This window comes from Callithrix jacchus, chromosome 3 (assembly GCF_049354715.1).
Source record: "Callithrix jacchus isolate 240 chromosome 3, calJac240_pri, whole genome shotgun sequence".
Lineage (NCBI taxonomy): Eukaryota > Metazoa > Chordata > Mammalia > Primates > Cebidae > Callithrix > Callithrix jacchus.
In genome coordinates this window covers 150,269,793-150,292,645 of record NC_133504.1, presented here as the reverse complement: position 1 = coordinate 150,292,645, position 22,853 = coordinate 150,269,793, and the positions used below count along the sequence as shown (strand labels likewise).

Here is a 22,853-nt window from a genome sequence, read left to right as displayed (position 1 = left end):
CAACCAGTAATCTAAAATTATAATTCTATTGAATATCAGTTTTAATAATACGTTTTGATACTTTCATTTCATTACGTTATAAAATACATCTTCCACTTTCATCCTCTTTTTCCGTGACTATTTCTCTTTGAGACCACGGGAGAGTGACTTGATGATTAAATGATCGTCACTCCTTTCTCCTTTGTTTCCACCATCTTTTCAAAGCACTTCATATTAAAAAAACAAAAACACATACAATTTTATCAGCCCACAGGGTTAAGTTAGGAAAGATTGGAATAAATCATTCTTACCCATCCTTAATTGTCTTCTTTGTGAGTAGACATGAAGAATAATCCCTGTCTAGACAGAGTTGACACTTTCCACGATCATTCAAGGGTGACCTTTGAGTCATGTATCCAGGAGGTGAAGAGATAAATACTTTGAAAGAGATTAAAGATATCTCTTCATAGGTTATCTGAGTGCCACACTTACTAGGGTATTTATGGTTCAATTCTTTCTCTGCATAAGAAAAAAACACATTTAAAATTATTCAATGGTTTTTATTATGTGTCAGGCCTTTGGGTAAAATGGAGGGTAAAAGATAAAGAAATATATGGCCTAATTATCAGGCAGCCTAAAGTTCAACTAAGGAAAAGGCATCAGCCAAAAAAAAAAGCACACAATATACAACTGCAGACTGCGGTAATTACTGAGACTATGTAAGCACATAGCAGATTGTGATCTTGTCTGTAGGGTCATGAAAAGTTTATTCAGGAATGAAAAGGGCTTAACTAGAAAGAGAGGAGGGATGATAAGAAAAAGATTTTGAGAAAGAGAGAGTAATAGATTATGTCACAGTCACAAAAATGAAAATAAAATAAAATTAAGTGTAGATGAAGCACAGAAAGAGAGGGAGAGGTAGCAAAAAATAAGAACAAAGATGTGGGTATGAATCAGATAATGTAGGTCCCCATGAATATGGTGACCATATAACTTATTGTTCAAACTATTATCCTTCTGAGAATGAAAGGTGAAGCTATTAATTTTTCCAGGACACCAGGCATAAATCAAGACTCTCCAAGGCAAATAAGAATTTATGATGTTTCTACATACAGGCCACATTAAAGAATCTACTCTTAATCATAACAGAAATAACTATGGTGATGCATTGCTTAACTATGGGAAATTATTCTGAAAAATATGTCCTTAGGCAATTTTGTCATTTCACAAACATCATAGAGTGTACTTACACAAACATATACGATATGACCTACTACACACCTAGACTATATGATATAGCCTATTGCTCCTAGGCCACAAACCTGTGTGGCATGTTACTGTACTAAATATTGTAGGTAATTTTAATATAATAGTATTAGTATATCTAAACAGAGAAAAGGTACAGTAAAATATGGTATAAAAGATAAAAGATAGTACACCTACATAGACAATGTACCACAAACGAAAGTTGCACAACTGGAAGCTGATCTGGGTGAGTCAGTGAGCACATGGTGAGTGACTGTGAAGCCCTATGTATTAGTCTGTTCTCACATTTTTATAAAGTACTATCTGATACTGGGTAATATATAAAGAAAAGAGGTTTAATTGGCTCATGGTTTCACAGGCTGTATAGGAAGCATATCTGGAAAGCCACAGGAAGATTACAATTATGGCAGAAGGTGAAGAGGAAGGAGTCCCATCTTACATGGCTGGAGCAGGTGGAAGATAGAGAAGAGGGAGTTGTGACACACTTTTAAACAATAAGGTCTCATGAGAACTCACTCTCATGAGAACAGCAAAGGGGAAGTTAGCGCTCATTATTGAATCACCCCAATTAGGCCCTCCTCCAACTGGGGATTAAGATACAACATGAGATTTGGGCTGAGACACAAATACAACCAATATGATTCCACCCCCTGGTCCCTCCCAAATCTCACTTCCTCTCGCATTGCAAAATAAAATCATGCCTTTTTAACAGTCACCCAAAGTCTTAACTCATTTCAGCATTAACTCAAAATCCACATTCCAAAGTCTCTTCTGAAACAAGCAGGTTCCTTGAACCTATGATCCTGTAAAATCAAAAGCAAGTTAGTTACTTCCAAGATACAATGAGAGTACTGGCATTGGGTAAATGCTGCAATTCCAAACGGGAGACATTGGCCAAAACAAGGGGGCTAAAAATGTCATGCAATCCAGAACCCAGGGCCGTCAATAAATCTTAAAACTCCAAAATAATCTCCTTTGACTCTATGTCTGACATCCAGTCCACACTGATACGAGGGATGGGCTCTGGATATGGTTTGGTTGCATCCCCATGCAAATTTCATCTTGAATTATAGCTCCCATAATTTCCACATGTTGCAGGAGGGACACAGTGGGAAATAATTGAATCATGGGGGTTGTTTCTCCCCATACTGTTCTCATGGTAATAAAAAGTCTCATGAGATCTGATGGTTTTATAAGGGAAAACCCATTTCACTTCTCTCATTTTTTTCTCTGGTCTGACACCACCTGAGATGTGACTTTCACCTTCTGCCATGATTGTGAGACCTCTCCAGGTCTCATGGAACTGTGAGTCCATTAAATCTCTTTATTTTGTAAATTGCCCAGTCTCAGGTATGTCTTTATCACCAGCGTGAAAATGGACTAATATAGCTCCCAAGGCCTTGGGCAGCTCTGCCCCTGTGGCTCTGCAGGGTACAGTTCCCTCAGCTGCTTTCATGAGTTGGCATTGAGTGCCTGTGGCTTTTCCAGATGCTCTGTGCAAGCTCTAGGTGGGTCTACCATTCTGGGATCTGGGAGATGGTGGACCTCCTCTTACAGCTACCCTAGACAGTTCCCCAAGGTGCACTCTGTGTGCAGGTTCCAAACCCACATTTCTCCTCAACACTGCCCTAGTAGAGGTTCTCTATGAGGACTCTGTCACTGCAGCAGACATCTGCATGGATGTGCATCCTGCAAAATCGAGGTGAAGGCTTCAATGCCTTCACTTCTTGCTGTCTGCACACTTTCAGGTTTAACATAACATGCAATCCAGGGGCTTACACTCTCTGGAGCAGCAGCCTGACACATATCTGGGGCTTTTTTAGCCACTGCTGGAGCTGGAGCAGGTGGGGTGCAAGGAGCAATGTTTTGAAGATGTACAGGGCAGCCAGGCCTTGGTTCTGGTCCAGGAAATCATTCTTCCCCCCTAGACCTTTAGGCCCATAATGGGAAGGCCTGTTGCAAAGGTTGCTGAAATGCATCAGAGGCATTTTACCCATTGTCTTGCCCATTATTTGGTTGGGGCAAAAGTAATTGTGGTTTTTGCCATTACTTTCAAGAAGGGAAAAAAGTCATGTCTTCCATGGCCAGAGCAGGAGGAAGGGAGAGAAGGGGAAGATGCCACACATTTTTAAATAATCAGATCTTGTGAGAACTCACTCACTAGCATGAGAAAAGCAAAAGGGAAGTCTACCCCCATGATCCAATCACCTCCCACCAGGCCCCTCCTATAACATTGGATATTACAATTCGACGTGAGATTGGGGCAGTGTCAGAAATACAAACCCTGTCAGCCTATGACATTATTGTACATTACCCTAGGCTTTATAAGCAAGGTACACTTAGGCTGCACAAAATTTATTAAATATTGTTTCATTTCTTCAATGGTAAATTAACCTTAGCTTGCTAAAACTTTTAAATTTATAAGCTGTTTACTTTTTAATTCTTTTTGTAATAACAGCTTCAACACAAACAAACACGTTGTACATCTGTACCAAACATTTTCTTTTTATCCTTATCTTATAAACTATCTTTCAATTTTCAAAATTTTCCTTGCCTTTTAAACGTTGTTGTTAAAAATGAAGACACAAAGACATATCTTGACCTATGTGGGATCAGGATCATCCTTAATGCTGTTTCACACCTCTGTATCGTCCCACTGGAAGGTTTTCAGGGTCAATAACATGCACGGAGCTGTCATCTCCTTTGATAACAATGCCTTCTTCTGGATGCTTCCTGAAGGACCTGCCTCAGGCAGATTATGTTCCCATGCTCCAGCAGATTTCATGGTGGCTTGTAAGCAGATAATAAATATCTGCTTAGGTATTTAGTAAAATAACATAATAGAGGAAAGAAGTTTGTGGGTGGAATAAAGTATTTATTAGGTCTGGTTTTCCCCTTGAAGTCTGCTATCAGTTACAGTAGTGACCTTCAGTATCAGATCACACCTATTCTAAAAGTGACCACAAAATTGGAAGTAAATCACTCCTCAGCAATTGCATAGCATTTCACAGATTAAAATGAAATATTGGTTGGCTGCTTGTTTGTTATTTTCCTCCCTTATTCCTTCCTGTCTCTATTGTTAAGCACATTTATTGGCACAAAAGAGGTTTTTAATACCCATTTTTAGACTGCATTTACGCGCAATAGAGCAAGATTCCTGTTCTCTCTCCCTCTTTCTCTTCCTCTTTCTCTCTTTCATTCTTTATTTCCTTCTCTCTCTTATTTTCTTTTTTTTTCTTCCTTTCTTTTTTCTCTTTAAAAAAATATTTAAATCATCAAATTGTCAAAATGAAATTGAAAAAAGTAAGACTGATTTGTAATAGACCATGTATTTAATTTAGCACAGACCATTTCTAAAAAATTTCAGAGCAATATCTTATAACTCTACCCGATGCGTGATGGAGTGTGCATCACTTCTTTGAATGCAAGTCATTTTTTATGTCGCTTTTTCATTAGTAGGGAGCACACAGAGCACATCTCCACTCATCACCAGGAGCCATAACATTGTCAGCCATTTTGGGGAGGTTATTTTTCCTTAAGAAAAAAATTAAAAAAAAAATTTTTTTTGAAAAAGAAGGTATCCAAAAATTGTGTAGGTAGGTGCCAGGTTGACCTAGTTGTTTATATACAAATAACATTATCTTTAATATTTTAGAAATTTCAATTAATTAAATGCAAAAAGAATAGAAGATAGCAATTCACGTGACATTTGAGGTAAATAATTTCAGATAGCTATTCACAATCTAAGGTCTTGAGACAAATTTGTCTGTGATCGACCAGGATTATGCCATGGAATCTGTAATATCTCTTATAATTTTATATATTTTATAACTTACCTGCTATATATACTGTGTAGTTCAAACTTTTTGAGTACAGAAAACTGTTTTATCTTTTATTTTTATTTTTTGAGATGGAGTTTCGCTGTTGTTACCCAGACTAGAGTGCAATGGCACGATCTCGGCTCACCACAACCTCTGCCTTCTGGGTTCAAGCAATTCTCCTGCCTCAGCCTCCCGAGTAGCTGGGACTACAGGTGCGCATCACCATGACCAGCTAATTTGTGTGTGTGTGTGTTTTTTTTAGTAGAGACAGGGTTTCACCTCGTTGACCAGGATGGTCTCGATCTCTTGACCTCGTGATCCACCTGCCTCAGCCTCCCAAAGTGCTGGGATTATAGGTGTGAGCCACTGCGCCAGGCTGTTTTATACTTTAAAGTTTTCTGTGGTAAATCCAGCACCAATTTTTTACAATAGATGTATAGAAATATAGAAATTAGAGCAGCTCTAGTTTGGAATCTCAGTTCTGCTACTATTAATATATGGTCTTGGATAAAATGAGTGGGGTTGGTTAGATTATTCTTTTAAATTAACTGTGCTTAGTTTTCTCATATGTAAAATGAATACCTTCCTGGAAGGGTGGCTGTGAATACTTGGTAAAGGAGCTCAATAAAAAATATTAACTTCCACAATTTGCTTCATAAATATCATTTGCTTTTTTTGGAGTCTGAGTTAGAGTATATTACTTCCCTACAACACTCAGATTTTAAAAGGAGATTTCTACAGTCAGAAGCAGACTCTTTCCTTCTTTCTAAAAATCTCTTTAATCTCCTCCTTGAAGTACAAGGCTTAAAGAGTATAGTCTTCATAGAATATAGTATTTTTAAAAGAACATTCCAAATTCTAATATCTCTTGTTAATAATGTTTGTTAATTTTTTTCACATTTTGGAATAAATAAAAGGTGCTTTAATAACAAGTAGGGGCTGAGTTCTCACTGCTGCTAGTAAATGAAAATATTTCCTAAGTACAGGAAATTCTCCTTACCCGTCCCAGGGGTCTAATGTGCTCATTTATGTTTAATAAAAGAGGCAAAAGCAGCGTGTTTTTTAAACCTGTGTTTTGAACCAAGTATAGTGAATTGATGTCTCATGACTGCGGAGTGAAAACAAGGTTAAACCGCATGCAGTGCATAGTTGGAAAATGCTCTCTGCCAGTGACTATTCCAGGTATTAGGGCTGTGTCTTACCCTGCTGTAGAAAAACTTGAACGATGACCAGATTCACTCCTCCCTGTTATGCTCAGTGAAGAAAGCTCTTTTACAAGCTGGCAAATGCATATATATCATGAAGCCATTGAAGCTTCATGGAGAAGAAAGTAATAACAACTGACTTTGGTGAGCTTGGCTACTCAAACAAATTTGATGTTGGATATAATAGTTCAACGTATGTGCTTTCTAAAGAAAGTAGAATATTAGAAGATGCATGTTTATTTTTAGATAACATCTCAGTAACATGGAAATCATGGATATTATTTTTGTATGGCAACATTAAATATGCTTATTAAAAGAAAAATGAAAATTATGTGTCTCTTTTGCTTGAAGTTGGAATGATAACAAAAGTACAAAGTTTTGATGGATATAGAAATTTTATGAATACTACAAAAGAAATGCAGACTATGATTCATTTTTCCTGTGATTTATCATTAGTCTCCAATCTTTTGGCAACTAAAATTGGATACTGGAATAGAAGTGATCACAGGTGATGGAATTATTTATCATTCTGGCTGTTTTTATGCAGGTACAAAAAGCTGCTATATTATAGAAACTCAGTGGAACTTCAGTTTCTGTAAGCTGACCCAGGGTAAGTGTCACCTTCACCAGCTGCACCCCTGCTCACATCCTGTCTGGTGTCTTGGAGCCTGATGCAACATATTGGCACAAGGACAGTGAGGGGTGCACACCTTGCGTAAGAGGAAATTGAGAAAGAGACATTCCTTCAATTCTGGAACATACAGTGTGATCTCAATAAGGCACACATGCAGAATTTGGCAGTTGCCTCTCAAAATAACTCAGTTCCCATGTGTGAGGTCCATTCAAAAAGGTGTATCATCCCTAGATTCTCTGACGAGATGGAGAACTGTGAATTCTGGGGATACAGTAGGCCAAAGACAGGCAAGTCTCCACTGCCCTAGGTTGAAACACTACTCTCAGGAGCTGGGTTAGAAGAAAGATGGAGTCAGACATGGCCCCACGACATAGATACAGAGAAAAGATGAACGGACCCCAGAGCCAGAGAGTCCCCTGCTCTGCAGAAGTGGGGTTTAGAGAGACGTCATAGACTCACTCATTCCACTCCATGGTTACAGGACTGTCCAACCTGGGGCGCTTCACTTGGCAGGTGTAGACGTCTCCCTGCTCGGAGCTCATTTCCAGCATCACCGGGGTCTGGATGTCCAGTCTCATTACGAATCAGGTTGGTGGACACAACCCCAGCTATTTCCTCCTTTCCATTCAGGAACCATCAGACTTGAATGCTTCCTGGATAGAAATCTTTCAGGTAGCAGACAAACAGGTTGTGGTGCTGCAGGGGACCCTCCTTCGAGGGGAAGACATTCAGCCTAGGCTGCATTAGGATTAAGGAAGAAGAAACGTGGAATAGCATTTGAGATGATAATTTCTTAGATATTCTATATTCATTATGGAATGGATGTCCAGATGTTGAAAATAGGAATGATGTGATTAGGCTAGTAGAAAAGATGGAAGTAGATCTTTAAATAGAACATGCATAATTTTGAATAAATTAATACATATTGAGAAGAATAAGAGGCAGACAAACTTATCAGTCTGTAGCACATTTAAAAGAAATGCCAGGCCGGGCGTGGTGGCTCACGCCTATAATCCCAGCACTTTGGGAGGCCGAGGTGGGTGGATCACGAGGTCAAGATATCGAGACCATCCTGGTCAACAAGCTGAAACCCCGTCTCTACTAAAAAAAAAAAAAAATACAAAAATTAACTGGGTATGGTGGTGGGCACCTGTAGTCCCAGCTACTCGGGAGGCTGAGGCAGGAGAATTGCTTGAACCCAAAAGGCAGAGGTTGTGGTGAGCTGAGATCCTGCCATTGCACTCCAGTCTGGGTAACAACAGTAAAATTTCATCTCAAATAAAAAAAAAAAAAGAAAGAAATATCAACAATAAGCCACTGAGCAACAGCCTTAGACAAAGAATACAAGAGTGACACCACCTACCTATTCAATGCAAAGAATGCAATATTTGCTCAAGTAATTTCTCAAAATTTACACACAACACACACACACACACACACACACAAGCAATGACATTCTCATGGTTTATTAATCTGACAACTTTATCTTATAAAAAATACAAAGAAAATAAAGTGAGCTTTACATTAAAAAAAAAGAACTCAGTGGAGCAATATCTTCAGCAGAGGCTATTACATTTTTTTTTCTTTTTTTGAGATGGAGTCTCTCTGTGCCACCGAGTTGGAGTGCAGTGGCGCAATCTCTGCTCACTGCAACATCAGCCTCCTGGGTTCAAGCCATTCTCCCGCCTCAGCCTCCCAAGTATCTGGGATTACAGGTGCACACCACCATGCATTTTGTATTTTTAGAAGAGACGGGGTTTCACCATGTTGGCCAGGATGGTCTTGATCTCTTGATTTCGTGACCCGCCCACCTTAGCTTCCCAAAGTGCTGGGATTACAAGCATGAGTCACCATGCCTGGCCAATACTGTACTTTATAAGACCAACTTTTTCCTTTTTATAAGAGAAAATGTTTTTTCTTTTTGATAAATTGTGGTAACACCTACCTTTGGATTGGACTTAGGGCCCACTCTAATCCCGTGTGGTCTTGTCTCTATCATGAGAACTGCAAATACCTCATTTCCAAATAAAGGTATATTCAGGAGTACTGGGGGCTGGAATATAATGTTTTGGGGAACAAAATTAAACTCACTACACTTCCTATAACTCTAATACTGTTCAATCAAAATTATGTGAGTGGAAATTGAAAATACAAGGCATATTTCACATTTTCAACTATCGAATAAGGATTCGACTGTATTTACTTTTTCTACTTAATAACAGAAAAGCATATTGCTGCTTTTACCGCTGCACTGAGTACCAGAACATATAGATTTTAGTTCCATCATTGTCTTATGTGAATTTGAGTTAGTAATGAGACTACTGAAAATGTAGAAATTATAGAGAATACATTTCTGAACAATATGCAATAATACATGTAAACTGGAAAGATGAAAAAATAAAAGAGTTTGTGATCATCCCAAGTGCAAAGGAAAGTGTTCTGGGTGTTGTGAATGGAGCAACCTTTGGCCGAGGCATTACACAATGTAATAACTTATCGAGGGAAGCGCCATAAATAAGCTGTGAGAAAGTGGATGAGTCAAACTTTTAGAAGCCTCTGTTTCTGTATTTGTGCTCACTTTAGAATTAGCTGTTACTAGATAATTGTTCAACTTTTTTATGCTTCAAAATTAAGCTTTAAAAATTTGTTGAAGTAACCACAAATTTAAAGTGTTAACATTTAATTTTTCAATATCGGTCAAATCGCCATATTCACCAAAAATCTAACCTGGTCTCAATTTTTCTGTATCATTTTTGTTTAACCAAATGATATGTTACTCTTTTATTATAAAAGTAATAGCTTATGGGTTCTGTAACTGGTCCACAGCATCCATTAAAAAATTGGCTAAAGTTAATAAACTCTAGAGATTTTGTCTGCTTTCAGTGTTAGCAGTTTAAAGGGACTTCAGTTGGGCATAATTATCCTGCTATGAACTTTATCAATGCAATCACTAAGCACAAAACAACAAAAGCAAATTCTTCCTGATTAGTTTTTTCTCTCTCTTTTTTCTTTTCTATTTTAATATAATATGTCTGTTATCGTTTAAGGAAAATTCTCCAAAGAATATAAGGAAAAGAATAATAATAAGCAGAATCTCCCTGTCAGGACCACAACTAATTAGGTTCACCTTTGCTTTGGAGAAGAGAAATGTAAAAATTTAAGAAGTGATTGTGCGTGCACAGACTTGAGTGTAAAATTCAATAAAGCCACTACACATCAAATGCAGAAAGAATAACACCTATCACTGTGACTAACACATTGTAGTTGCCCAATACATACTTTGTCAAAGGAATTAATTAACTACTTAGTTTCTGTGACATAGATAAATTTACTGTGGTATCTCTCACTCCTCGGGAAAGAAAAATAAATTGACATGCTCTTCATGCTCCTATCCCATCATTCTGCCCTTAGATGCCTGAAGTAGACCCTCCAATGTGATTAGGATTTGTAAAACGCTCCTTCTTTATGTTTTGGAAAACAAATATTTTCTCAATTTCTACTGTCCACATTTCCCACATGAATTTCCCCTATATATGCTTTCTTGTAAACTCATGTAAATACATAAGTCTTTTTTAGACAATGTTCCTCCTGATTGTGTGACAGGAGACAGGCAATATAGATTTGCACCCAAAATGAGAAGCTTGATATCTTAAGAAGGTGGTGTGCTCATATCAGGTGACACAGCGAACAAGGACAGAAAACCTGTCTGTGGCAATTTCAGAGATCTCTCTAATAAGGCTTCTAAACCCCTCTTCAATCTCATCTTACACCACCCTCCAGTACCTCAATTGAACAGCTTACAGCTGTGGCTCATGGTACATTTAATCATCCTTCTCTACCTTTATCATATCAGCCCCCTGACTAGACTGCCTTCTTCTTCCCTGGGGGTGCCTTAAGTATTATTTGTCTATCAGTCATGACCTCTGGCCTAGAAACCTTTTCAGACTTGCCCAGGTCAAAGCAAATAGTCATTCTCTGTATTTCCATAGCGCCTCACAAACACATAGTTAACATCTCTGCTTAAATGGATATCGTCTTAGAAAGATCTTTCCAAAGTACCACAATCCACACGATCATCACATTCTCTATTGCAGTCTCTTACGTTGGGACTTAAATCACAATGATTTATGTATTTGTATATTGATGTGTCTGTGTCTCTTGCTAATGTGAAAGACATTGTGTCTCTCCTGTTCACTTCTGTGCCATAAAGCTTAGAGAATGTTTGGTGTAGACTGGGTACTCAAAACATAGTTATTGAGTGAATGAATACACAATGGATAAATTGATTTGAATTTTTTTTATTTCTGAAAAAGGATATCAGATACATAAGGGACTACTGTTTACAGTTTTGAATCCTCAGTTCCTACCATTGTGCACGGCATAAGATAGGGAAGCAACAGATGTTAACAAACAGTTTAATTTAAATGACACTGTAAGTCAAAGAATCTCTTTCTTACATGCAATGTAGAAAGGAGTTCTTGCCTTATTTTAACCCAATTAAACACCTTAATTTTCATAATTATAACTCCTGAAATATGTTTGACACATTAGTCTCTCATATAAATATATTTATATATGTGTGTATATGTGTGTGTATGTATATATATATATATGAAGAGAGAGAGAGAGTCATAATTTCTTAGTCTAAAAATCTGTGGCTTATTTAAAATAACAGTGGGGTGTTTATTGTGAAAACTGAAAGACCCTAAAAAGATTCAGTTCTCATTATACATCAGATTATATGAAAACATGAATATACTGTTGATTAACTTTTTTTTCCTCAACAGTCTTTAAACATGTTCACATGACTCCCAAAATCCACAAGTGAAGTGAAGGGGTCCACAAAACTCAATGAGGTTCAAATAACTGATTAAATAAAGATTTGTGTTTCATTGAATAAAGCATAATGAGAAAGTATCCAATTTCTAAAATTTTCTTGTCTCCTAAGGAACCATAAAAGCTGGCCAAAACTTAGCAGAACTTAGCACTCGCTTCACTAGTTCCTTTGATTCAAGAAATCATTTAATCACCTAAGACAGAACAACAAATTTCATGGCCAATAGTAAATAGACATGATTGTAACAAACACTATCAAGCATTTTATCAGCTCCTATGGAATAAGTAAAATTGCTCAGTTTTCACTTGGAAAACAGTTATTATAATAATTCTGGGCACTCTCTGATCTGACATATGATTGGCTTATGAGGTTGAACACTGTGATATTTTTCACAGTCAAAATACATTTAAATTTTTTTTCCATTTTCTTGTTTTTATTTTTTATTTTTCAACTTAGCCTGTCTTTTTTTTTTTTTTTAATCTTTACTCTTCTCTTTCCACTTTCTTACTGTCAGGCAAAATTGATTCTTTTATAACTATCTTTTCTTTTGACAAATTTTTAATGATCTAATTCACATTAAGGTTATATTGATTAGAGGAAGCTTAATATTTGCAACTAGGGTCATTTCTCTTTGTTAGACAACAAGGTATATTCTAAAAGGAAGGGACATACTTTTTACACAAGTTACGACATACTGAGAGCCCTTCAACCCATAACCAAGTGTTCTTTGTTACGCTGTAAGTGAAAATGCTCCTTTACATGGAAACTTCACATTACAGTAACTAGTTTATAATTTCATAGTGTCTTTCCTGTGATTACTTTGAATTTATAGATACATAACTAGGGAAAAGAAAGCATGTGGAGATAAACTCATGAATCATGAAAGCAGCAAGATTAATGAGGGGGAAAGACACAGTTAATACATTTGTCAGATGAACCAGGGGAACAAGATGTCACCTAACACAGCCAAAGCCCAGGGATTTCTTTGAAGTAAAGACTGTGAAGGAAGCAGTCTTGATTGGTCACCAAATTGGTTTGGGTAACTTGCAGTGGGTCTTGACAGACAAAGAATTGGGAGTTTAGTTTTATAATAGCAGTCAGAAGTACCTAAGGTCTGATAAGTCTCTTGTTTGGGAAAGGTGAAGCTTTATAGTTCCATATGTGCTTCCATTTGGAGCACATGACAACCAGCAAGTGGATGAAAGAGGCAAGGTCTGACTACCATGGAAATGGGAGGTTGCAATAACCAAGGACACTATTAAACCAATTATTCATCCATCAAAGATACAATTGAGTAACCTGAATGCTCATCAAGAAATTAAGAATGACACACAGACACAGAGAAAGAACAATTGGAACAGTCCAGGCACGTGGTAGCTCTTTGGGTATTTGGAGGCCCAATTTGCAAGCCTGGCTGACAGTATAGGGTAACGAATTTAACTTAAATTTTATCACTATGGGAGATAGAATGTGCACTCAAAACTGATGCAAAAACTTAGTGGGGTGGAGCAGCAGGTGAGAAGTATCATTAGCCTCAACTGAGTAGTGCTGGAGCCAGGAGGAATTGACATCTCACAGAATGCTGTGTAACTATCAAAAAGTGATGTATTGTCACTGCAATTAAAATCTCCACGAGCATAAAATATAAGGTCAGGTAATCTTTCAAGAGAATGCTATCTGCTAATAGACATAAATGTAATAAAACAAAGGAATTATCACGCCATGCAATTACTGAGCACCTCTTCACTCATTATATACTCTACCCTGGCTTACTTATAATTTATTTTTATGATTTGCTATAGTTAATCTTTTTCCATCTCCCATAGGCCAACCTTTTGAGAATGTCCTTGACATTCTTGAAGTTTATTATTCCATGTGAACTTTGGAATCCATTGACTTAATTTTCCTTTGACCACATTTAAATATGTAAACTAAGTAGAAATGACATATTTACAGTACTAAATGTCTATATAAATAAATTTCTTCAAAAGTTTTTTTAGTCCCTTTCATATTTTAAAGTTGCATTCACAGTATATCTTATATATTTCCTTTATTTATTTATTTATTTTTTTGAGATGGAGTTTCGCTCTTGTTACCCAGGCTGGAGTGCAATGGCGCGATCTCAGCTCGCTGCAACCTCCTCCTCCTGGGTTCAGGCAGTTCTCCTGCCTCAGTCTCCTGAGTAGCTGGGATTACAGGCACACACCACCGTGCCCAGCTAATTTTTTTGTATTTTTAGTAGAGATGGGGTTTCACCATGTTGACCAGGATGGTCTCGATCTCTTGACCTCGTGATCCACCCGCCTTGGCCTCCCAAAGTGCTGGGATTACAGGCGTGAGCCATCGCGCCTGGCCCTCTTATATATTTCTTATTGAGATTATTCCTAGTGGATTTATCATTTGTTAGTTCTGTTAAAGTTTTTTTTTCCTTGTATTTTAAAATAGATGATTCTTTTCTATGAAATGTATTTGTTAAAAGATCAATTAGGTACATACAGACTGAAATGATTTATTGTAGTTTATGGAGAGTGTATGAAGGAATAGGAGTGAGAAGTGAGCTTGGAAAGGAAAGCAAAAGCAAAATTAACCCTATTTGGAAGCTTGGAGTTTGTACTATAGGCAATGGATAGTCTTGCAATTGTTTTAAATAGAAGACTCCCAAGATGAGATTTTTATTGCAGAATGTTGTGCAGTGCCTTGTTGTCAGTGTAAAGAATGGGGCAAAACTGAAGAACGGAAGCCTTCAGAGATGTTGTTCTAAGTATGGAATGAGCAGGGACTGGACGTGAGATTAGGAATGAGAAAGGAGACACACTTGGTTTTCTTATAGGAAAGAAAATGAGCAGGTCCTCGTCACTGATTAGATGGGTAATCAGGAAGGAAAAGAAAAAAAGTCTGTCAATGAAGGAGAAAATAAGGTGAAATTTGAGTCTATAAATCAAAAAGGAAGATGTGAGCAATGATCTAAAATATAACAAAATATTAAAATGAAGACTTAGAATGCCATTGGACTGTCAATAAAACATTAAAGTGGACTCCAATTCTAGACCTTTAGTGACGCAGATGCATGGAACCTAGATTGCAGCAAGCTGTGGAGCCTAAGGACAGCAGGAAAAGAGAATAAGACAATAAAGAAAGCCACAGTTACATAAAGCTTAATCAAAGAAGAAAACAAAGAATGACCGGTGAGGGCTTATATAAGTCCAAGGAAAAGAAAGCTTTTGTTTTTGTTTTGTAAAACATGAAGTTCAGAGATGTATGTTTCTGTCTGAAGTGAGTGAAAATAGCACGTAGAGAGAACCTGGAGTTTCTGAGGTCAAAGAGCAAGCCAAATCCTGGTGAAATAACAAAGGATGAACTAGAAACTGAGGGAGGTAGGAAAGACTGCTTCTACAATTGGCTGCTTCCAGAAATAGGACAACACAGTAAGATCTGGAATAAAATGAAGTTAATTTGATCAGGGTTTGTGAAACATTAAATTTCTTGTCTCTGCTAACTAAAATCATAATTCTTGTCAAAAAAATTAGTCATGATTAATCTTCTACAGGAAGATTATTATTTCTACTATATTCTCTCTCTTCTTTTTTTTTTTTACTATTTTCTAGTAAAACAAAAACCAAAAAAAATCATGCTCAGGAATTCACATAGCAAAATGATTATCTTCAACTATTTTAAAACATATCTTTAACATTCAATACCATTTCATTTACATTTTTCAAATATAAATGTAGATGATATGTAGATATAGAAATAAAATCTTGGCCATTCTGAAATAACAGCAAAAGGAAAGCAATGTTAACTAAAAATGCCGTATTTATTTATTCCAAAAATAATAATCATTAAGTTTAATATTAGTAGGTTTCATTATGGTTAAGTTTAATATTTGTTAAATGTATCTGTGATAAAAGCTATATTCTCAAACTTTTGATTACTCATTAATTCTGTGCAGTGCACATACATACGTAGTCACTTAATGCCATCTATCTCATTTATATGCTTTTGGGGTTTTCATTTGTTCAAGTAATATTCCAGGGCCCTGCTACTTCCTGAGTGCTCCATGGACTTAAGTACCAGGATAATCTGATAACTTGTTAGAAATTCAGAATCTCAGACTTTATCCCAGACCTACTGAATTAGAATCTGCATTTTAACAAGATCTCAGGGTGGTTTATATGCCATATGGCCCTTAAAGCTGAGAAGCACTGATCCAAAATAAAACACTCATTATTTAGAGCAACACAACACTGAGTGTACTACCAAGATAGAAAAAAAAAAGCTAACAGAGCCTTATAGTTCTCTGCACATAGATTTAGTAAGTTCATGACACTGGAAATTGTAGCATTAATGTGAGATTATTTAATAAAAATGTAATAGTGCCGTTATTATTTATAATCTTTGATATTCAAAATTGCATTACTCAGTTTTAACACATATTGAGTAAAAAAATTCTAAAAACCACTCCTTTGTGGACATTTTGCTTTGAAATACAAATTTAAAATTATCCACATTGAATGTGTCCAATTCACCATTTAGAAATCCAAGATTCTAATATTCTTATAATTAAATATTAGAACATTATTCAAAGAAACTGAGAAATAGAGGAAATGAGTGATATGATTTGGCTGTGTTCCTAACCATACCTCGTCTCAAAGTGTAGCTCCCATAATTGTCACGTGTTGTGGATGGAACCCAGTGGGAGATAATTGAATCATGGGGGCAGTTTCTCTCATACTGTTCTCACGGTAATGAGTAAGTCTCACGAGATCTGATGATTTTTTTTTTTTTTTTATTGCATTTTAGGTTTTGGGGTACATGTGCAGAGCATGAAATACAGTTGCATAGGTACACACATGGCAGTGTGTTTTGTTTGCTTTCTCCCCTTCACCCCCATTTGGCATTTCTCCCCAGGCTATCCCTCCCCACCTCCCCCTCCCACTGGCCCTCCCCTTTTCCCCCCAATAGACCCCAGTGTTTAGTACTCCCCTCTCTGTGTCCATGTGTTCTCTTTTTTCATCACCTGCCTATGAGTGAGAATATGCGGTGTTTCATTTTCTGTTCTTGTGTCAGTTTGCTGAGAATGATGTTCTCCAGATTCATCCATGTCCCTACAAACAACACGAACTCATCATTTCTGATTGCTGCATAATATTCCCTGGTGTATATGTGCCACATATTCCCAACCCAGTCTATCATCAATGATTTTTTAAGGGGAAATCCCTTTCACTTGGTTCTCATTCTCTCTTGCCTGCGGGCATGTAAGACATGTCTTTCACCTTCCACCATGATTACAAGGCCTTCCCAGCTACATGGAACTGAGTCCATTAAACTTTTCTTTCTTTACAAATTACGCAATCTCAGTTATGTCTTCATCAGCAATGTGAAACTGGACTAACACAATGAGTTATCATGTCAAATATCTGGTAAATGAGAATGTAGTCTAGGGTGTCACAACATTTAATGTGCACCATATTTAATGAACACAAGTATAGTCAAAAAAAGTCTGTAATATAATGCATCTATTCTCCTGACTCAGCTCTATAAGATTTTATGAGTTTAAAAATATAAACAAATGTCACCTGCTAAAAAGAGTTTGAGAATTATGTAAGTCATGTTTTGCTGAATAACAATCTCAGTACCTTAGTAGCTCGCAACATATATTCTTCTGCTGTGTGCAAATCAACTGCCTATCCATTGATCTAAGCTGAGCTTGGCTGGTTTAAGCTAGACTCCAGGCTTTGTGCTGCATTCTGATCTCCTCCATCTAAATTTATTCTGAGACCTAGACTGAAGCAGCTATTGTGGAATGCTTGTTTGATCATGGATCACAGGGGCTTTTGCAAAAGCGCAGGATACTTCTTAAGGCTTCTGCTGACAACTTGCTCACTGTTATTTCCATTCACATGCCATTGACCAATGCAAGTCATTTCACCAATCTCCAAGTCAATGAATCAGGAAAGTATACCCATAGTAAAAGGTGTTGCCAAGTTACATGGCAAAGAGTGTGAATGCATAATTCCAATACAATAAGGAAGGGACCCAATAAATGCTAGAATTATTACTTCAAACGTTTATTATTTTTGACATGTCCTATGTGTCTTGCTCAACTGTAAGCTTTCTGAAAACAAGATCAGTGCAAGCATTCCATTCCAATCTTCCCTAACCCTCACATACAGTAAAGATTAAATCCTTGTGTTGAATGTATTTGAGAAACTTTTTTTAAAATAATGGATTGGTGAGTTCTTTTTTTAAAAAAGTTCCAGGGTACCTGTGTATTATGTGCAGGTTTGTCACATAGGTAAATGTATGCCATGGTGGTTTGCAGCACCTATCAACCCATCACCTAAATATTAAGCACAACATGCATTAGCTTTTTCCTAATGCTCTCCTCTCCAACTCTCCCCCAACAAGCCCTAGTGAGTATTGTTTCCCTCCCTGTGTTCATGTATTCTCATTGATCAGCTCCCACTTATAAGCGACAACACGCAGTGTTTGGTTTTGTTTTCTGATCCTGTTAGTTTGCTGAGGATAGTGGCTTCCAGCTTCATCCGTGTCCTTGCAAAGGACATGGTCTCATTCATAGTATTCTATGGTGTATATGCACCACATTTTTTTTTCCAGTCTGTCATTGCTGGGCATTTGAGTTGATTCCATATCTTTCCTATTGTGAATAGTGCTGTAATTGACATACGCTTGCTTGTGTCTTTAAAATAGAATGATTTATATTCCTCTGGGTATATACCCAGTAATGGGATTGCTGGGTCAAATGGTATTTCCAGTTCTAAATCTTTGAGAAATCACCACAGTGTCTCACACAATGGTTGAACTAATTTACATTCCCACCAACGATGTAAGAGCACTCCTGTTTCTCCGCAGCATCTGTTGTTTCTTGACTTCTTAATAATTGCTATTCTGACCGATATGAAATAGTATCTCATTGTGGTTTTGATTTGCATTCCTCTAATGATCAGTGATGTTGAGCTTTTTTTCATGTTTGTTGGCCACATGTATGTCTTTTCTTGAGAAGTGTCTGTTAATAACCTTTGCCCACTTTTTAATGTTTTTTTTTTTCTTGTAAATTTGCTTAAGTTCCTTGTAGATTCTGGATATTAGATCTTTGTCAGATGATAGAGTACAAAAATGTTCTTTCACTCTGTAGGTTGCCTGTTCTCTCTGGTAATAGTTTCTTTTGCTGTGCAGAAGCTCTTTAGTTTAATTAGATCCATTTGTTGATGTTTGTTTTTGTTGCAATTGCTTTTGGTGATTTCGTCGTAAAATCTTTGCTCATGCCTATGTCCTGAATGGTATTGCCTAGGGTTTCTTTTAGAATTTTTATAGTCTTGGGTTTTACATTTAAGACTTTCATCCATCTTGAGTTAATTTTCACATGATGTGTAAGGAAGGGATTCTGTTTCAATTTTCTGCATATGGCTAGCCAGTTCTCCCAGCACCATTTATTAAATAGGAAATCCTTTCACCATTGCTTATTTTTGTCAGATGTGTCAAAGATCAGATGGTTGTAGAGGTGCAGTTTATTACCGAGTTCTCTACTCTGTTCCAGTGGCCTAGGTGCCTGTTTTTGTACCAGAACCATGATGTTTTGGTTACTGTAGACGTGTAGTATAGTGTGAAGTAGAGTAGGGTGATGCCTCCAGCTTTGTTTTTTGTGTGTGTGTGTAGGATTGTCTTGGCTATGCAGCCTCTCTTTTGGTTCCATATGAAGTTTAAAATAATTTTCTCTAATTCTGTGAAGAATATCAATATTAGCTAAATGGGAATAGCATTCAATCTGTAAATTGCTTTAGGCAGTATGGCCATTTCGATGATATTATTCTTTCTGTACATGAGCATGGAATGTTTTTCCATCTGCTTCTGTCCTCTCTGATTTCCTTGAGCAGTGGTTTGTAGTTCTCCTTGAAGAGGTTCTTCGCTTCCCTTGTTAGCTGTATTCTTAGGTATTTTATTCTTTTTGTGGCAATTGTGAATGGGAATTCATTCATGATTTGGCTCTCTGATTGTCTGTTGTTGGGTGTATAAGATGCTTGTGATCCTCCATGTTGATTTTGTAAACTGAGACTTTGCCTTGTTTGCGGATGACATGATCCTATATCTAGAAAAGCCCATTCATTCAGCTCCAAAGCATCTTAAGCAAATCAGTAAATTCTTAAACAACTAAGAATTTCAAATTAGGCTTAAAACTTCCAAGTTGCATCCTTAGGCTAAATAATCATCTACAATGTTCCCCAGTCCACCTTTTTTTACTTCAATGTTTTTAATAACCATTTTCTTGTCTTCAGAGAATTTTCTCCTAATTTTGCTATTATTTTGGAATTAATCCACCTGTGTAAAATGGAAAATTACTACCTCTTTAAATATCTTAGAGATATTGATGAAATCAAACAAAATTATTTCAGTAAAAAACTTAGTACAATGCCATGTACATAATGAATGTTCAAAAAATGTCAATCTCTTCCCCTATTCCCAAATATATATTTGATTTTTATTAGACAATATTTTTCATGGAATGCTAAGGTCTTTGTTTACTAGAATACTGGTATTATTTATGCATACTTTGGATATAACTTTTCTTTTCTTTTGAGACAGGGTCTCAGTCTGTTGTTCATGGTGGAGAGCAGTAGCATAATCTCTGTTCACTGCAAACTCTGATCCCAGAATTCAAGCGATTCTTGCGTCTCAACCTCCTGAGTAGCTGGGATTACAGGTGTGCACCACCATGCACAAATAATTTTTGTATTTTTTAATAAAGATGGCACTTCACCATATTGGCCAGGCTGGTCTTGAACTTCTGGGCTCAAGTGATCCACCCATCTTAGGCTTCCAAAATGCTTGGATTACAGGCATGAGCCACCTTGCCCAGCCACTCTTTTCTATTTCCAAATTTAAGAGACTGTATCTAATTTCAAAATATCATTTTACAGATGAAGTCGTTTGTAATGATAAATTCAATGTCAACTTGACCAGGTTGGGGGATGTCCAGGTAACTGGTGAAATATTATTTCCACATTTGTCTGTGGGGTGTTTTTGGGAAATGATTAACATTTGAATCAGTGAACCGAGAAAGGAAGATCTACCCTCACAAATGTGGGCAGGCACTATCCAATACACTGAGTGTTCAGGCAGAACAAAAACGTGCAAGAAGAGTAAATTTTCTCTTCCTCATTGAAACAGATATTCATCTTCTCCTGACTGTGGGCACTGAATTTCTCAGTTCTTTGGCCTTTTGAATTCAAGACTTATACCAACAACCCCTCCAACTGCCAACCCCAACCAACCCTCTTCTTAGGTCTTCAGCCTAGGACTGCATTGTACCACTGGCTTTCCTGCATCTATAGCTTGCAAATGGCATACTGTGAGACTTCTCGTGCTCCATAATTGTGTTTGCCAATTACCATAATAAATATCTTCTATCTATCTATCTATCTATCTATCTATCTATCTATCTATCTATCTATATCTATCTATCCATTTACTTACCTATTTACCTGTCTATCTGTATCTCCTATTGATTCTATTTCCCTGGAAAACCCTAACTAATACAATCTTTATGCCATAACATGATAAGATATTATTCAACAACATTCAGAATATAAATATTAATAGCCAGGCTTGGTGGTACATGCCTGTAGTCCCAGATACTCAGGAAGCTGAGGCAGGATAATCACTCAAGCCCAGGAATTTGAGGCTATGATTACACCATTGCATTCCAGCATGGACAACAGAGTAAGACTCTGTCTCTGAAAAAAATACATACATACATATACATATACATATACATATACATATACATATACATATACATATACATATACATATACACATACACATACATATACATATACACACATATATAAGCATTTGGATTGAAACTACAACTGAAACAATGTAACTGCCAGTTAAGTGTGTTCTATCTACTAGACGGTACTGGAAATAAATATATGGATGTTGCCACCACCCACTTCCCCTGTTTATCCCCAGGGTACATCAAGGATGCACCTAATTCTCTGACACTTTCACCTCTGTCCCCTAAATACATACCCAATAAAAATGTTCCCATTCTAGGCCCTACTTTTTGGGGGTGCGCTCTTTATGGACTATATTCTAGCTTTTTTGGAAGGCAATAGTGAATTTAATAATTTTTATACTAATACTTGAAAATGCTGATGGCCATCTCTTACCAACTCACAAATAAAAGCTATAGAAAGGAATTATAGAAGAAAGCTGGTGCCTCTTCAATGTGAGGTCTCAGCCTTGGGTATAGTCTGGGTATGTTTGACAGTGAATTGTCTAATTTAGAGTATTTGCTTAATCATAGAGACAAACTGGGAAATTTTCCTCATTGGCAGCAATATAAAGAAGTAGAGTGTCTTTTAGTCAATAAATGGAAGTAAATAGGCCTTGGCACTACCCAGTATGTCTGTTAAGCCTATATTTTTGAGGCATTTCTCATATTTCCTCTTCTTCAAAATCCATGTACTCTCTAAGACACTTATAATCACAAAATGCCCATCTATAACTTTTTGTTTTAAAATTACAGATAGTTTTTAATTCTCGTGATGTTTGTTTAATTCTCTCTTGAAGATGATCTAAACTACTGAGCACTTGTTCCCTTCCTAAGAATGACTATTTAGAGACAGAGTATTGCATACATGGCAGTGATTTCACTCAAAGAAATTTCAGGATAAAATCTGTTTAATCTTACATCTGTTTAATCTGATGCTGTTTAATGGAAATATATATTTTAATATTAAAAATTTAATATCTTTAGGAGAATGTCTGCAGATATTTGCAGGAACAGTAAATTAAGGAAGACTCAATAAAATAATATTGCCTTTATTTAGAACTTATATAATCATAACCTTTTGTACAGCATCAGCTAAAATATTTAATTTTTTAATATGACAGAAGCATTCAAACAGATCCCCTAACAGATTGCCTGAGCTGAACACTTATCCCAAGAGGAGCATTGTGGCTCATTATCTCCCTGTTTCAGCAATGCTTATAACCAAACAGTGGGAATACAACCTTAAGAAGTCTGAGTTTTGTGGCACACATTTTTTACCTAATTTTATGAATTATGTAGTTCAGGAAGCAGT

At 36.8% G+C, this 22,853-nt stretch overlaps 1 long non-coding RNA gene across 1 annotated transcript in view; it reads left to right on the top strand.

Annotated features, from left to right (window-relative positions):
- The first annotated feature begins 7,409 nt into the window (after positions 1 to 7,409).
- The window catches only part of LOC118152313 (uncharacterized), a 135,595-nt gene continuing 120,151 nt past the window's right edge, over positions 7,410 to 22,853 (top strand). The window contains exon 1 of the long non-coding RNA XR_004740957.3: positions 7,410 to 7,493. This is a non-coding gene — a long non-coding RNA (uncharacterized LOC118152313). The remainder of the gene's footprint in view (positions 7,494 to 22,853) is intronic.